At 38.9% G+C, this 14,503-nt stretch overlaps 1 non-coding gene across 1 annotated transcript; it reads right to left on the bottom strand.

Annotated features, from left to right (window-relative positions):
- Window positions 1–3,903: 3,903 nt before the first annotated feature.
- On the bottom strand, window positions 3,904–3,977 carry Trnat-ugu (transfer RNA threonine (anticodon UGU)). Its single transcript has one exon. It is a non-coding gene; the product is annotated as a tRNA-Thr (tRNA).
- Window positions 3,978–14,503: the final 10,526 nt, after the last annotated feature.

The following is a 14,503-nucleotide window of genomic DNA, read 5'->3' as shown; positions in this document are numbered from 1 at the left end:
TTGTTGGATATTCTCTTGAGGAATTTCATCCCACATTCTGCTCAGCTGGCGCATTAGATCGTAAAAACCTTAGACGGTTAGAGGGCACTACCCATAACGCTCGAAGCTTTCTCAATTGGGGAGAGATCTGGCAACCTTGCTGCCTGGGGTTAGGTTTGACAAGCGCAAAGACAAGCAGTAGAGACTCACGCTATGTGCAGGTGGGCATTATCTTCCTGAAATGTATGCCCAGGATGGCTTTCAATGGGTAACAAAACAGGGTGTACAGTATTGTCTACGACTGCTGTGTTGTAAGGGTGCCATGGATGACAACCAAAGGGGTTCTGCTATGAAAAGAAATCACACCTGGTTGCTGGGCTGTGTGGTGGGTGACAGGTTGGCATCTCACCACTGTCTGGATAATGTCTAGCAGCTTCTTTACTGATCATCACCTCAATTAGAAGTGAGACTCATCACTGAAGACAATTCCACTATAGTGAATCAGATTCCAGGCTGAAGATGTGTCTGGATAGGTCCTGGACAGCTGTGGGATACCAACCTGACTGTCACCTGTCATATGGCTCGACAACCGGCAGTGATGTCTGGTGCTCATAGCAGGACCCCTTCGGCTGTCATTTGCGCACCGTTACTGCACAGTGGTATGTCGATGATATTCTATGCCCTTTTTGTTGCCCTTGATGCAAGCCATCCTGGGCTTATATTTCAGCAAAATCATGCCCACATGCACACAGCCAGAGTGCTTGCCAAACCCTACCTTTGCCAGGAAGTTTCCCAGATCTCTCCCTCATTGAAAACATGTGGATCATTTTGGGCAAGACCATCCTACCATCTGAGGGTTTTGACAGTCTAACCTACCAACTGGAAAGAATTTGGCACGGTATCCCTGAGGAGGACAACAGCCAACAAATCTGACAATCAATCCTAAGCCAAATAACTGCTTGCACAAGGACTAGAGTTGGACCAACGCATTGTTGACTTGCTCAGTGTGTGATCCTCTTTCTCTTGAAGAAAGCATCCAATTTTTCTGAATTGTAATCATTTGTTTCATGTACATCGCATCTACCGATTTCTGTTCCATTCGGATATTACCTTCACAGTGATGGCGTGTCTTTTTTTTCTTAGAGTTATTAACGACAAAGGAGACAATCTGAGTTGCTGTCCTAGATTGCTTGCAGATGATGCTGTCATTTACCATCTTGCAAAGTCATCAGATGATCAAACAGACTTGCAAAATGATTTAGATAAGATATCTGTATGGTGCGAAAAGTGGCAATGGACCCTGAATAAAGAAAAGTATGAAGTTATTCACATGAGTACTAAAAGAAATCAGCTAAATATCGATTACGCGATAAGTCACACAAATCTGCAGGCTGTAAATTCAACTAAATACTTAGGGGTTACAATTACACATAACCTAAATTGGAACGATGACATAGATAATATTGTGGGTAGAGCAAACCAAAGACTGCGATCATTGGCAGAACACTTAGAAAGTGCAACAGGTCTACCAAAGAGACTGCTTACATTACATTTGTTCGCACTATTCTGGATTATTGCTGTGCGGTGTGGGATCCGTATCAGGTGGGACTGATGGATGACATCGAAAAAGTACAAAGAGGGCCTACTCATTTTGTATTATCATGATATAGGAGAGATAGTGTCACAGACGTGATACATGAATTGGACTGGCAATCATTAAAACAAAGGCGTTTTTGTTGCGATGGGATCTTCTCACGAAATTTGAATCACCAGTTTTCTCCTCTGATTGCGAAAACATTCTGTTGGCACCCACCTACATAGGGAGAAATGATGATCACAATAAAATAAGAGAAATCAGGGCTCGCACAGAAAAATTTAAGTGCTCGTTTTTCCCGTGTGCCGTTCGAGAGTGGAACGGTAGAGAGACAGCATGAAGGTGGTTCATTGAACCCTCTGCTAGGCATTTTATTGTGAATAGCAGGGTAATCACGTAGATGTAGATGCTGATGTAGAGTGTACGTCATCACACAGCCCCTCACTCTGATCACCCCATGATTAGCTGCTTACCAAACTTTTAAAAATCGCTGATAACAACAAGCCCGTTGACAATGTGATCATCACTTCCTTGAAACACTGACTACAAGAATAAATTGTTAATCACAGCTATTGTTACTGTCCACTCGATTTCACCTACGCTTCCAGAGTCAGTTCAAAGATAGAAGCTGAATTCTAGTGTATATCCAATGGAAGTAGTTAACCTATGTAGTTAACCGGATTTCAAATATATTGATACAGGTTCCACCATTCCCATTGATAAGTGGTTGCTTTGCAGTGGTAACATGAGATCCTGTGAATGTGATTCAACGTGTGTCTCTTCTCTTCCGAAAGTATGCACTTCTAATTGGGGAAAAATTCGAATTTAATCAAAGTGCAGTATTTCTTCACATATTCCTCTGTACCTATCAGTATCAATAGTTCTAAACACAAAACTGAAGTGCATATATATTGAGTTGATTAGCTGATATTAGACTTAACCAGCATTCTTTTGAACAATGAGATATCACCACAATGGGTTCTTTGTTTTAGTCAACAATAGCTTGAAGCCTGTAAAATTAAAGAGACACCTGCAAACAAAACATCTAGACCATGAAAGTAAACTCATCAAATTTTTTAAGTATCACAACTTAATGGAAATGTCAGATTCCTCAAAAAACAGATATCAGTTCCTAAGAAAAACCTAAGAGCACTCCTAGAGCTGTCCTACTTCACTGCAAAATCCAAATCATCACAAATTATCGGCTATAAATTACATCTTCTGTCAGTGGTCAAAGTGTGCAAAATCAAACAAGGACAAAAGTCTGGCGAGAGTCTCCCAGAAGGTATTATGGCTCGTCGTATTAACGCAATATCCACTGACATGAAAACTCAATAACTGCCACATCTTCATGATAGCTCAAAATTCACCCTGCAGCTTGATGAAAGTACTGATATCGGGAATCTTTCCCAGGTTCATGTTTTTGTATGCTGCTGTTAAGAAAATGAAATTCCCAAGGACTTTCTATTTTGTAAAGTTCTGGAAGAGAGGACTACTGTCGAAAATAATGTCTTTCTAGTGAATTCCTTTTTTGTTGACAACAATCTGTCATGGACAAATTGTGTTTATATAAGAGCTGTGGCTATAAAATAACTGGACTGATATCACAGAGTTAGTATGCATGTACCAAAGATGAATGACCCATAGCTGTGAAGGGTGAAATATTCTCAGTCGAATGCAGCATAATTTGTGTCTATAGGTAAAGCAGTATGGCTATGGCCTTCGTTTGAGTAAAAGCTGTAAATTCTTCCAGAAAAAAGCGTAATAAGAGAGCAACAAATGGTTGTGAAGTTTCACATGAAACCTGGAAAATTGCTACTAAAACCTATCTCTTACTAAACGAAGTGTTTATTATGGGCTTGAGTTTTTGAGAGGTTAAAACATTTCCAAGACTGCAAAGAAGACGTTGAAGGTGGCTCATGCCGCGTACAACCTTCAACATCAAAAATGGATGAAAATATCGGCCACGATTGCTGCAACTGTAAGGATTGGCAAAGAAAGCTTAAGGCAAATTTTACATAATTAATTTAACACGAGAAAAGTGTGTGTTGAAAAATAGAAGCTCGACAAAATGTTTGAATTGATCTTTGAATATCACCAAAAATTATACTAATTTCTTGGAAAGAGTGACAATATGTGACAAATTTTGTTTTTTGACTTATGATCCAGAAACTTTGCCCCAATCCATGCATTCAAAGGGTCCAACTTCACTGAGAGTGAAAAAAGCTCAAATCAGCAAAACAAGAGAATGCACCCACTCATCCCACATTGTTAAAATTGTAATGAAATCCAGACCATTAGCTACTTACAAGGGACAGTTTAAAAATTTGTGCTCCAACTGGGACTCGAATCCAGGACCTCCTGCTTACATGGCAGACACTCTAACCGACTGAGCCACCGAAGACAGAGACGATAGTGTGACGGCAGGGACTTATCTCTGGCACACTCCCAGTGAGAGCCACGCTTCCAACTTACTGTCCACACACTACATTTGTAGTGTCCCTGCCCACTATACCCATTACTTGCGGCAGTCAATCTACCGATTCCCATAAGAGTTTGGGCAAGGTGAGTGCATGAGTGCATGTCCAGAAGAACAGGTACCATCTTCATAAAGGTAACTTGACTGCTGCAAGTAATGAATATAGTGGGCAGGGGTGCTACAAATGTAGTGTGTGGACAGCAAGTTGGAAGTGTGGGTCTCACGGGGAGCATGCCAGAAATAAGTTCCTGCAGTCGCACTATCCTCTGTGTCTTTGGTGGTTCAGTCCGATAGAGCGTCTGCTATGTGAGCAGGAGATTCCGGGTTCGAGTCCTGATTGGGGTGCACATTTTCAACTGTTCACATTAATATTTATCAACGCCTGTAAGCAGCTAAAGGTCTGGATTTCATTCTAATTCTATTCTTCGAGAGCTGAAATATCACCAATGGTATCTGTACAGCTAAAGGATGAACTTCGTCTTTTTTTGCTGAACAGCAGTCCTACACTCACGTCTGTTTTCTAGATTCTGATAATGTGATAGTTAGCTGACGTTTTCCAGAAAGTGAATGATCTTAATGTATCACTCCAATGTGAAAAAAAGAGTAATATTGTCTTTATGAATGAGAAAATACTTGTGTTTAAGAGGGAGCTGGGACTTTGGAGTATCTAGATGGAGAAGGAAACTGCAAAATATTTTCGTGTCTCAATTATTTCGTGGATGGAAAGGAGTTGGACGTAGGTAAAATTGTCAGGATTGATTTAGAATGGCTGGAAGCCCTTAGTCAGTAGTTCAAGGATACATTTCCATCACCTTCATCTCAGTATCACTGGATCCACAATACTGTGATACAGTCATAACAAACCACTTGTGAACACTAAAAGAGGAGGAGTTATTAGAACTCTCACGTGATAGACCACTTTGAAATGAATTTAAATCGAAGTCTCTCGAAAATTTTTGTTTCAGACTCGGAATGAATATCGCAGTTTATGTAGAAGGGAAAGAGACATGCTATTATCCTTTACATCAACTTAACTTGTGTGAGTCAACATTTTCTGCAGTGGCACAAATCAAGATGACAAATCAGTCTCAACTGCAACTGGAAGGGGATTTGCAAGTTGCTCTTGCAAGAATCCGACTGAGGTTGTATCTGCTTTCTTCACAAATTCAAGCAAACACATCACAATAAATAAGCAAATCTCAGAAAATTTTCGGATTTCCAACCATTTGCATTTTTATTCTTATTTATTTATTTATTTTTTGGATGATCAGTTTGAGTGTAACAGTATCTAAATGGGCATTTAAATGTTGACTATAATTCTATCACCATTTGTACATCTTAACCTTTTGAATATTAAAACATCAGTAGAATAGATGGAAAGAGTTAAACTTTAAATAACTAACTAATTCAAGAACTAATTTGTAAAAAAATTTACAGTGAAATACATATATTTGCTCAGTTCTAAAAACTTCACATGCAGTGATGGTTGTTTGTAAACTAATTGTAATTGCTAACTTTTGCTGCCTTTGAATAATACAAATGTATAATAACATTAAAATATGTTTAATTCTCATATGCTAGAAGGTTGATCTCTAACTATTATTATTATTATTGTTATTTTAATTGATAGTTCCAGTAATTAGACAGATTGGAATAGATCTTGTGGACGATTTTTGTGTCAGTTATGAGAAATGTTGAGGAAGGAAAAAATAAGGGGTGTGAAAAAATAATTTATGTTTCAGAAAGGGGGGCGCAATGGAAAAAGTTTGGGAACCCCTGGGCTATTCTGTAACTGACAACTGCACAATGTTTGTTTCAGGTATCACAATTTTCTAAATTTGTTTATATATATATATATATATATATATATATATATATATATATATATGGGGGGGCACCTCCTGCCATACTGCCATATAATTGACTCATACACCATCTTCTATTATCGCGTTTCATAATTTTCCATACTTATCAAAGTTCTGTTTGTGACTGTTAAAATTGTAAAATATCAGTGATTCGTTTTTTAAACATTTTCTACACATGCAATTGCTTATATTAGATAGCATAACAGCTTCGCTTCTAATATGCAAAGAGAGCTGCAGCATATTGTCTTACTGAACATTACTGGACTGAGCTGAATTGAATTGATTTATTCGCCTGTAAGGAACTTTTGTGTTGTGTAAGACACTATAAGTAAATACATGACCTTACATATGGTTATACAAATAATTATCCAAATAATTGACATTTATGGATATTATTACATACATATTGCTGTATCTTGTCCTCATCACATTCCAGTAATTAGTTTTGTTACACAGATTACATAGACCACAAATTAGGTTGTACACTGGAAGTTATAATTCTGTTTCTTCACAAGCACATTTATAGTAAAAGATCATATTTTTTCATTATATGTAAATTCTTTTACAATATCAAGGTTGATTTATCTTTCAATTTTGTCTTTACCTCGATTTTAAATTTATTTTCATGAAATTGCCTTGTTAGTTAGTTACCTAATTAAATAATCCACAGATGATTTGAATATTGTTTTATCAAAAAATGGGGAAATAGTCAGTTTACAGGATATGTGTGCATGATTAGTGTTAACATGAATTAACACATTATAATTTTATTCCTACTCATGCAACTATATTTAAAAACTACTGGCTACTTGTTTTTAAATAGAAATTCGTCACTGGAATAGAAGGAGTTGTTCAGGAGATATGATTTTAAATTATATTTGAAACTTGCTTTGCTACCTGTTAGACATTTTACATTATTGGGCAAATGATCAAAAATTTTTATTGCTTACATATTAAACTTCCCTCTGAGCCACTGATAGCTTTAACTGCTGATAATAAAGATAGTTTTTCCTCTACTTTTATACTCGTATTGGTGTAAAAATACGTGACTATTCTCAAATTGTGGTGGATTATTTATGACGAATTTCATTAGCGAAAATATGTACTGTAAATGTGCAGCTAACATACCTATCTCCTTGAAGACTTACCTACAAGATGTCTGTGGGTGAACACTGCACGCTTTTGTGCAATCAGTACTTTATTTCCAAGTGATTAGTTACCACAGAAAATTATTTCATATGACATTATTAAGTAGAAATATCAAAATATGTAAGGAGGCTGATACATTGTTTCCACCATTAGCAATTATATGACGAGCAAAAGCAGTTGAATATAATTTTTGAGAAGCTCAGTAATATCCTTCTTCCAGTTCAAGTTTTACTCTGCACATACACCTATAAATTTGGAGCATTTTACCCTACTTACTGCCTTCTGTTCATGTGTTATATCAGATGCTGGTATGATTCTATTTGTTGTACAGAATTGAATGATGTGTGTTTTTTTCTAAACTTAAGGGAGAGTCCATTTTCAGAGAACCACTTAATAATTCTTTCGAAAATCTAGTTTTATAACTCTTCTGTAACTTTCTCTCTATTGGGATTTATTATAAAACTTGTATCGCATGCAAAAAGTACCAATTTTGTTTGAGTTTTTCTAATAGAGTATCATGATATATACAGTCAAAGGCCTTGGAGAGCTCACAAAAAATAAAACTCGTGATATATTGCTATTTAAGGCTTGTACTTATAGATGAGTGAATGTGTAAGTAGCATTCTCAGTCGAGCAGCCTTTTTGGAATCTGCACTGTGATATGCCATCTAAATTGATTCCATTTAAGTGTATGACTTCTCTTGAGTACATAACTTTTTCAATTATTTTGAAAACATATGTAATTATGCAAATCGGACGATAATTGTTGTATTTTGTCTTCTCACCTTTCTTATGATGTGTTTAATAATTGCATATTATGAGGGGAAATGTAACAGAAAATGTAAACATTTATTTAAAAAATCATTACAGCCATATTTATTAATGTACAAATCTAAAATTTTGTAACTGTATAGCGAAAAAGAGATGTGTTTTAACGGAAAAATGTAATAAAATATGCAGGATTTTAATTTTTCTATTCACTTTTGTATAAAAAGCCATAACTCAAATTCTAATCATGCAATTAATCCGAATATTTTATTGTAGTGTCTCGAGAAGCTTATAAGACCACTGAACTACAGTTAAATTAATAACTGTTCAAACTGTATCATTAACAGAGTTTTTAATTTTGCACATCCAAAATTAACTTTTTTCTACATACAATCATCTAAAAATCAGAATATTCTTGCAGGATTTCGTATTTTTTAGTTCCAGGGAGACAGTGACACACTGCAAACAGTTCCTGAAAACTTCATTGCATTAGCGCATATACTTTTTGAGAAAAGGCTTCTATTAAGGTAAAAAATGTAAAATAGGGAAAATGAGTTTCAAAGATTTTCTTCTTATTCTTCTACATGTAATAAGCTTACCTCAATTTTAAAATCCTCCATACTTCCCATCCTCCAGGTTTCTCTTCTCTCCTCTTCAAATCTGCCTGGACTGTATTTGCAGGAAAGACATTGATCTGTTAGCTTTCTTGACCCTGCTCTTGTTGTTGGTGTAAAATGCTTTTGTTGTAAACACACTAGGATCTATACCAACTCTCTTCAGCACTTCAATTCTTCCATTATTTCCGTTATTTTAACATACTAGCAGATCTGGTGAACTCTGTTCCGCCTTAAAGCCAATAAATAATCAGTTTTTGGATGTTAAGTTCAACTTTTTATTAGGAAATACAAAAATATAAAGTATTTTAATGATTCTTTATTCTGTATGTTTTTTGGTGCATAGCTTCCACTCTTCAATTAAGTACCTCGTGATACGCTGGCCAGAGTGGCCGTGCGGTTCTAGGCGCTACAGTCTGAAGCCGCACGACCGCTATGGTCGTAGGTTCGAATCCTGCCTCGGGCATGGATGTGTGTGATGTCGTTAGGTTAGTTAGGTTTAAGTAGTTCTAAGTTCTAGAGGACTGATTACCTCAGAAGTTAAGTCCCATAGTGCTCAGAGCCATTTGAACCATTTTGAACCTTGTGATACACGACATTTTTTGTTTTATTATCAGGCACAAGAACACACAATGCAGATGGTCTTCTGACCCATGAATATGCCACATATAATTGACCATGTGAAAAACATGAATATTCAGGATTTAAACCACAAACTTTCAAGGATTGGACTTGTGATTTATTCATGGTCATGGCAAATGCAAGACGGATCAGAAATTGAAGTCTTTTAAACTCAAACAGCATATCTTCAATGCTGTCTGCCCCAAATGAGGTCATTTGGAAACAACTATTGTATTTTTGGGTGTTTTCTCCAGAAAACTTCAATGTGCCACAATACTCGCAAACAACGTCTATCGGCCCAATGCAGACGCAAGGATGCAAGCAGTAATCAGTGCTGCAATCGTATCTAAACGCTGCTCGATTCAAATCGTCATGTGATAAATCTCTTCTTGGGTGTCAAAAATTATCTACATGTTGATCTCTGTTGTTCGCTCGACGATTTCGCATTGCCAACCGAGCCGTTTCAAGGGCTGCCTCACTTTGCTCTTGTGATTGAGAAGCATGAAGTCGAGCCATACTAACGCGGCGCTCTTCAAGGGCAATTTGTTGTTCTCCTTTCATTTGAAATGTTTTGTATCCTTCTTGCATTACGGCTTTGTCGAGAAATATTCTATCGTCTTGGTCGCGGCTTGTTAATGATGACTCAAAGAAAATACAAATTATTTCTTTAAATTTTTAATTAATGATGTATACTGATACTTAACCACAGAAGTTTAGCTGTCATTTGCGGTTTGTTATTCCATGTCAGATGCGTTTTTCTTATACCACGTTTTATAGTGACGTTTAGTTGATATTTGCGTTTTGTTATTCCATGCCAGATGCGTTTTTGTTATACCACGTTTTATAGTGGTCGAATGGGATAAAAAGTATCCTGGTTCTAAGTTACCTCGCCACCAATTTTCAGCCAAATCGGTACAGCCGTTCTTGAGTTATAAAAAGTGTACTAACACGACTTTCTTTTATATATATATATATATAGATAACTGCACTATAGACACTTATTTTGAGTACTTCAAGTCCACAGAATGTCCTTTTTGAGCATCTAATCCAAATTAAATTATTGCGGCTTTCATTGTGTCTTTCCATAAGGACACTTGCTCAATAAAACAGGGTTTGCAAGAAATCTGAAAGTGGGGTTAATTGTATTCATAACAGATTCTGGTAATTAGTGTTTATATGAATACATCTCATTTCTGTTGTTGAACTTACAACAAATCGTTTTTCGGACACTGATTATGCATTGGTGTTTGGTCAGTGGACAGTCTGTGGGAAAAAATTGCCCACACAGCACGCCTCATTGCCTCTAAATTATGTGTGTTTTTCCTGATAACACTCCCATAAAATCACTGAAGAGAATCAATTTCTTTCAGGGTAAGCCTGCCTTTTCCTCCTAGTGGTTTCCCGTCATCAAGTACTTTACCTTTCTTCTCTTTCAGCAAATGATGAAGCCTATCACCTAGCCTCTTTTGGATGTGGCCAACACATTTCAACTTTTCTATTGTTGTATTGTTCAGATTTTTATTTGTTACAGCTTTGAAAGAAGAGGAGTCCCCATAACCAATGTATTTAGTATAACTAATACCATACTGGTCCTCAGATCTGGAGAACATCCTCACAACTGCAGCAGCCTCCGTGCCCCGGCTTCAGCCACTATAGCTTTTACAGCATGCTACTGCATGCTTTTCTTGCCACAGTTTCTCACTATCTTCATTGTTGGACATTTTCCTTGTTGCACACTGGTGGCAGTATTTAGACATTATTTCTACATTTAAAACTTTACCTGAGTCAATACCAATAACAGATGCAAGTCCATACAGAAATGTGTGACCCCTTTTTATCCAGGTCCCATCTACAGACACACACAGGTCAGTAACATTTGTAGCAGATTCACTGTCCTGACTATCCAGAAAACCACACAATACATTACCCCTTTCCCTGCCCTGTCAAAGGCATCTAAGATCACATGCTATCCTAAGATTGCTTTCATAGGTGCCACTGTCAGGTTTTTTGGAGGAGGAAAATTCATATTCATAGTCTCACGAATTACAAATTAATTTAAAATCACAAGCTATTCCCACTCTTCTTTCTTCAGCAACAATCATGCATTCCGTATTTTTACAGCTAACTGATGAACATGAAAACTTAATAGCCTGGCAGAAAAGCTCTAAATCAATAAGTCTGAATCAAATAAAATGCATATCAACATCATTCACGCACCTGTACAATTCTCCTGTCCCAAGTTTCGATGCTGAAGCTGATAGCTTATGTTCTTCATTTTGAGCTGTTTCCTCCTTTTTATTAGTACACCGATTTCCATGAAACTTGTGTTTCCTAAACACAGCTTTTCGACCACCCATTATGCATAAATCTTGACTTCCACGTAAAGGTTTGCTAATTCAACCTTCCACCTGCTAATATGTGTTAATATTGTCAAAATGTAAATAAACTACATGCAAGAAAGTTTTCAGGCAAAGATACAGATGTCAGCCACAGATATAAAAGTCAGCCAAAGATATTGAAAGAAAATAGCCTTCAAACTGACAAAAATTCCGCCAATGCAGAGTTAATCAGTTTAACAATTTAAAGGCTTTTGTAAAGCTGCTATCACAATAAAAATTCACACACAACATAGATTAAACTGTGTAGATCAAGAAAATAATAACCTGTCTGGAACAATTTCCTGTCACAGTGATGGATAGCATATATATTACTAAGGACATTACTTAGGAAGTTGAAAAAATTAATAAATCAAGTTGAAAAAATTAACACCACAGGAACTTCTGTTTTTTTAGGAATTTTTATAACTGTATTAATTTCAGTGAAGGATATTGGTGCTACTTCTAGTTGCCTAAAGTTTTGTGGAATGACATTTTAATATATTCTTCTGCTTCTTCATGTGAACCATTTAATCCTATATTTACTGCTACATTTATTAACTGATTGTTAAAAGTGTCTGGTATAGACTCTACTGTCGATAAACATTTTGTCAATGTGTGTAGAATAGTATATGTGTAGAATAGGCTATGGTACTACTACAGGACTACAATGTCAATAAAACACATTTGGAATCAGTCAGCTGATACAAATACCTGGTTTAACAATTTATTGAGTTATGAAATAGAACAATGACATAGGCTCACCTGTCGGTAAAGCAAGTGGTTCACTGGTACAATCCTAGGGAAATACAACCAGTCCACAAAACACTAATATGATCAATCCTAGAATGTTGATCAACGCCGTGGGACTCATACCAAATAAGGCTAACAGGGGATAATAAACATATCAGTATACAAGGAATAGCAGCATGAATGCTCATGGGTTTGTGCGATACATGGGAGGGCGTCACGGAAATGAGAAAAAACTGAACTGGCAGACGCTTGAAGATAGATGTGAACTACCTTGAGAAAGCCTAGGGACAAAGTTTCAAGAAACAACTTTAAGTGATGACTCTACAGATACATGCTTCAATGTACCACACAGAGGCCTTTAAACAATCATTCTTCCAGAGGCGCAGCAGTGAATGGAACGAGTAGAAACCATAATGATTGGTACAATGGGAAGTGCCTTCTGCCATGAACTTCACTGTGGTTTTCAGAGTACAGATATGGATAAATGTGGCATATGTGAAAGAGTGTGACCTAACTTCTCAGTAATTCCTGTTAGAGATGGATTAACTCGAGTTACCAAACCGGATTAACTCGGGTTGAGGGGATTCGAGTCAACCCGAGTTAGACTGTCACTAACTCAAGTTGTGTTCACACGGTACATGGCGGTCGCCTAGCGATGACGGTACGGGCGAGATTGTAATTTACCACCATCGTGCCGAGCGAGCACGTGTTGAACCGAGTTGAGTCTACACCTACAGAATGGGACATCACTCAGTGTGATCTACAAAATTGGAGTAGCTTATTATGATTTATTTCATTTGATTGAAGTTCGTGAAGCGTTTGATATGTGTTGTTTAGATGTGGATCTACACTCCTGGAAATTGAAATAAGAACACCGTGAATTCATTGTCCCAGGAAGGGGAAACTTTATTGACACATTCCTGGGGTCAGATACATCACATGATCACACTGACAGAACCACAGGCACATAGACACAGGCAACAGAGCATGCACAATGTCAGCACTAGTACAGTGTATATCCACCTTTCGCAGCAATGCAGGCTGCTATTCTCCCATGGAGACGATCGTAGAGATGCTGGATGTAGTCCTGTGGAACGGCTTGCCATGCCATTTCCACCTGGCGCCTCAGTTGGACCAGCGTTCGTGCTGGACGTGCAGACCGCATGAGACGACGCTTCATCCAGTCCCAAACATGCTCAATGGGGGACAGATCCGGAGATCTTGCTGGTCAGGGTAGTTGACTTACACCTTCTAGAGCACGTTGGGTGGAAGGGGTACATGCGGACGTGCATTGTCCTGTTGCAACAGCAAGTTCCCTTGCCGGTCTAGGAATGGTAGAATGATGGGTTCGATGACGGTTTGGATGTACCGTGCACTATTCAGTGTCCCCTCGACGATCACCAGTGGTGTACGGCCAGTGTAGGAGATCGCTCCCCACACCATGATGCCGGGTGTTGGCCCTGTGTGCCTCGGTCGTATGCAGTCCTGATTGTGGCGCTCACCTGCACGGCGCCAAACACGCATACGACCATCATTGGCACCAAGGCAGAAGCGACTCTCATCGCTGAAGACGACACGTCTCCATTCGTCCCTCCATTCACGCCTGTCGCGACACCACTGGAGGCGGGCTGCACGATGTTGGGGCGTGAGCGGAAGACGGCCTAACGGTGTGCGGGACCGTAGCCCAGCTTCAAGGAGACGGTTGCGAATGGTCCTCGCCGATGCCCCAGGAGCAACAGTGTCCCTAATTTGCTGGGAAGTGGCGATGCGGTCCCCTACGGCACTGCGTAGGATCCTACGGTCTTGGCGTGCATCCGTGCGTCGCTGCGGTCCGGTCCCAGGTCGACGGGCACGTGCACCTTCCGCCGACCACTGGCGACAACATCGATATACTGTGGAGACCTCACGCCCCACGTGTTGAGCAATTCGGCGGTACGTCCACCCGGGCTCCCGCATGCCCACTATACGCCCTCGCTCAAAGTCCGTCAACTGCACATACGGTTCACGTCCACGCTGTCGCGGCATGCTACCAGTGTTAAAGACTGCGATGGAGCTCCGTATGCCACGGCAAACTGGCTGACACTGACGGCGGCGGTGCACAAAAGCTGCGCAGCTAGCGCCATTCGACGGCCAACCGCGGTTCCTGGTGTGTCCGCTGTGCCGTGTGTGTGATCATTGCTTGTACAGCCCTCTCGCAGTGTCCGGAGCAAGTATGGTGGGTCTGACACACCGGTGTCAATGTGTTCTTTTTTCCATTTCCAGGAGTGTATATAGAACATTGGCGTCATGACAGCTCGCAAATATAA

Source organism: Schistocerca cancellata, chromosome 9 (genome assembly GCF_023864275.1).
Source record: "Schistocerca cancellata isolate TAMUIC-IGC-003103 chromosome 9, iqSchCanc2.1, whole genome shotgun sequence".
Taxonomy (NCBI): domain Eukaryota; kingdom Metazoa; phylum Arthropoda; class Insecta; order Orthoptera; family Acrididae; genus Schistocerca; species Schistocerca cancellata.
This window is presented reverse-complemented; position numbering and strand designations above follow the sequence as displayed.